The sequence below is a fragment of the Panthera uncia genome, unplaced genomic scaffold, assembly GCF_023721935.1.
Source record: "Panthera uncia isolate 11264 unplaced genomic scaffold, Puncia_PCG_1.0 HiC_scaffold_1322, whole genome shotgun sequence".
Taxonomy (NCBI): Eukaryota; Metazoa; Chordata; class Mammalia; order Carnivora; family Felidae; genus Panthera; species Panthera uncia.
This window is the reverse complement of record NW_026057945.1, coordinates 79,870-84,118: the sequence shown is the minus strand read 5'-3', so window position 1 is coordinate 84,118 and position 4,249 is coordinate 79,870. Positions and strand designations below refer to the sequence as shown.

Here is a 4,249-nt window from a genome sequence, read left to right as displayed (position 1 = left end):
TGTGTAAAGAAAGTGGTCCAGTTTCATTCTTTTGCAGGTAGCTTTCCAGTTTTCCCAGCACCGTTTATTGAAGAGACTCTTTCCTCTATTGCATATTCATGGCTCTTTTGTCATAAATTAACTGACCATAAAAGCATGGGTTTGTTTCTGGGCTGTCTATCCTGTTTCTGTTGATCTACATATCTATTTTTGTGCTAGTACCATACTGTTTTGATTACTACAGCTTTGTAGTATATCTTGAAACCTATTTTGTTCTTTTCTCTTAAGATTGCTTTGGCTGGTGTCAGCTGGCTTGGTTGGAAGAGCATGAGACTCTTGATCCTGGAGTCTTGAGTTCGAGCCCCATTTTGGATGTAGAGATTACTTAAATAAATATATAAAAATTTTTAGAAGATTGTTTTGGCTTTTCAGGGTCTTTTGTGGTTCTGTTCAAACTGTAGGTTTATTTGTTTTACTTCTGTGAAAAATGGTATTGGTATTTTGATAGGAATTGCATTGAATCTACAGACTGCTTTGGGTAGTATGAGCAGGGTATATTTGTTTGTATCATCTTCAATTTTTTTTCATCAATGTCTTATAAGTTTCCAGAGAATAGGTCTTTCCCCGTCTTCATTAAATTTATTCCTGGTTGTATCACATTGTATCACCTATATCACATTGATTGATTTGCAAATATTGAACCATACTCACATCCCTGGAATAAATCCCAATTGACTGTGGTAAATAATCCCTTAAATGTATTGTTGAATCCAGTTTGCTAATATTTTATTGGCCTGTAGTTTTCTGGGGTTTTCTTTTTTTCTTTTTCTTTTCTTTTTTTTTTTTTTTTTGGTAGGGTCTTTGCCTGGTTTGATTTCAGGGTAATGCAGGCCTCATAGAATGAATTTGGAAATTTTACTTCTTTTCTTATGTTTTGGAATAGTTTGAGGAGAATAGGCATTATTTCTTCTTTAAATGTTTGGTAGAATTCACCCAGGAAGCCATATGGTCCTGGAGTTTTATTTGTTGTGGATTATTTTTAAGTTTGTTTATTTATTGAGAGAGAAAAGGGGGGTCAGAGAGAGACCAAGAGAGAGAATCCCAAGCAGACTCAGCTCCAGTGCAGAGCATGATACGGGGCTCAATCTCATGGACTATGAGATCATGATCTAAGCTTATATTAAGAATTGGATGCTAACCAACTCAGCCACCCAAGCACCCCCTGTTCTGCTCAATATGTTAAAAGTTGCCCATATTAACAATGATCATTGATTCATTTCCTCCCCAATTTTCTAAGAATTCAAAATGGTGAAAAAACCCAGACATGGGTCTGTCTTTATGAAGCTTATAGTGCAGTGATATTAAAAAGCATAATCACAGTACAAATAGTAGTTTTGTATAATTAAAGCAACTATGTAACATGTTAAATTAATATTGAACTTTATGGATGTCATGAGTTTATTTGTGTTTTTACATTTGTTTAGCTTTTTGCGGGGGGGGCAGAACAAGAAGCACATTTGCTTTATTGCTTATGTTGCATATTCAAACACAATAGATCCTGTTTTAAAAATGTAAGGCACATAAAAGCCTCTGTGCAAGTTCCATATTATTTTAAAATTCTTATTGGCTAATAGAAGTATTTCTACTATAGAACTGGAGCTATCTAGAAATGCACATGATGAATTTTTTGCATGGGACAAGTGAACAGTTTCAAATCAAATGTTTGTATATGAATAATGATTATAACTATTGTTACACTTGCAAAAACCTTAATTAGCTTATGCACAAATGTTAGCTTAGCCCTCAAAGCTTAGCCTTAAGCTTAGCTTAGCCTTCAAATGTTAATTATATAAAATGTAAAGGGGCACCTGGGTGGCTCAGTCAGTTGAACATCCGACTTAGGCTCAGGTCATGATCTCACGGTTTGTGAGTTTGAGCCCTGCATTGGGCTCTGTGCTGACAGCTCAGAGCCTGGAGCCTGCTTCTGATTCTGTGTCTCCCTCTCTCTCTGCCCCTCCCCCACTTATGCTCTGTCTCTGCTTATTTCTCATGCTCAGAAATAAACATAAAAAAATTAAAATGTAAAAGAAGAACAGTATCTAGCTGCATTTTTGTCCTGTTCTTTAAAGGGAGATTTGGCATTTTTAGTTTTCCTTCCATAAGTCATGTTGCTATTTGCAAAGGCCAGTGTTATAAGAGGCTAAAGACCATAAACAGATACTGTTCATACTACACCTGAATCCAGCCGACCTGATCCAAATGGTAATGCCTGAATATATCTGTCAATCTCAGTGCGGAAATCATGGATTGTTGCACTTAGCAGGCCACAGAAACTTCACTTTCACTGATCTAGCATTCTGCAAGACGATGTGGCACTGGATGAAGTCATCAAACATGATCTGCCCCCATCCTTGTCTGTCAAACTTGCAAATGAGGATGTTGTGAAACTGGTCAGAGAGCTCATATCCTGACAGGGCTTGCTTGAGCTTGTTCTTATCAATCATCCCAAAGTTGTCTCTGTCATAAGTGTGAAAGATGTTCGGCCAGTCTGTGATGTACTTCCAGACACCAGTGAACTCACTTAAGTTCACGGCAGCCTTGTTCTCTCAAACATAGACATGATTGACCCGACAGTCACTGATTAAATGGAGCGCAAGTACTGTTAGATAGTGCTTGCTGAAGCTTGTTATCCCATATCACCTAGCTCCCGTCTTTATCAACCCTCTGGAAAACGTTCCAGAAGTTGTTCTGGTCCGGCAGCACCATGCCTTCGGCAGGGCCAGTCCCAGGGCCCCAGGCAGCAGGGGTTGGTGGCCATGGGGCCAGGTGCATAGCTGGACTGAAGCGCCAGGGGAACATGAAAGGTGGTTACATTTTATAGTATAAAATCATCTTCCATTTAATTAACATCATGGTAAAAATAATTTAACATGCGGGATCCACAAGGACTTTTTTTCTTTTGCAAAATGTCTGTATATCACTGAAATTTGAAAAACTGTTTAAGAAAATGATTTTTGCCTAATTCATGTTAATTGTCAAATCTGAATATCAAATATGTAGGTATAATTGTGGACAAAGTAACTCAAAGAACTTTACAGAAATAGCCTCTAATGTTTGGTTAAAGAGTTACTGATGGAGTTTCTTCCTGAAGGTAGCAGAAGAAAATTTTCTACCAAAAAAACCACCTCATTTATTAAATGAAATGTTGGAGGAAACACTCTGACATATCAAAGATAGAGCATAAGCTCCAAGTCCATCATAGTCCATGAGAAATTAACTTGTGGCTTTTAGTCATTTGTATTGAGTCATTGTTCATGCCTGGTTAAAACACTGATGTTAACTTAGAACAAAAAGTATACAAATACAAGAGCTATTTGCTTAGGACTGAGCTCAAAGCCGGCTGATTTTAAGAAATTTTTTGTTGAGGTTTTGTTTGTTTTTGTTTTTAATATTTGATTTAACAGGATCTCTGGAACATTAATCTATGAGTAATTTGGGTCAGGGAATCAAAGTGTGAAGTAAGGCAAGATGCAAGGTGTATCTATATAAATAGTATTTGGGTGAAAAGTGAAGAACTTAGGTGATCAGATTTTTCCATATAGATATATTTGACATGATGTAATTTAAATACCCAGATCTACTACCAGTTTCTCTTCTTTTCCTACAGATATTTGGCATTAGTAACTGAGATTATTCGAGATAATCTCAAATAGCAGGCACTGTGTTTCATGCATATATGTTGAATTGGAATAAATTGTACTTATAAATGCAGACAAAATCTTGTTTCTTGTCAAAACAACAAAAGTAGTATTGTTAACTCTTGAGAAAAATCCTTGTTAAAAATAATTTCTGTAAAAACAATAATCATCTTACTATATCTATAAGCTCATTATGAAAGACCTAAAAATGTGATACCTTTGAAATAGGGGAAGGAGAGACCTGCTTTTTTTCACAATGTTATTCTCCAAGTAGTGTGTGACTAATAGAGAAGGTATGTGACTCTCAGGTACAGTGAATGAGCAAATTCTTAGTGGCATCATGACATCACCAGGAGCGTGACTTGGGTCAAGAGCTTGGCAGGAGGCTTTGAGAACAGCAGAATCAACAGCAATCAGGATTGGGAAGCCAACATACTGGCCACCATAAAACTGAAAAGAGAGCTTATTGTACCTCATGCACAGCAGCAGGTTTAACAGAAAAGTAGACATGTTTATAGTCCCAGATTTACAGCATGCCTTATAAACACCTTATTACTTAGAATCCAGTCTGC

The 4,249-nt window shown here is 36.8% G+C and overlaps 1 pseudogene; it reads right to left on the bottom strand.

The window, feature by feature from the left end:
• Positions 1-1,510: 1,510 nt before the first annotated feature.
• Positions 1,511-2,838, bottom strand: LOC125916927 (programmed cell death protein 6-like; annotated as a pseudogene).
• Between the last annotated feature and the right edge of the window lie 1,411 nt (positions 2,839-4,249).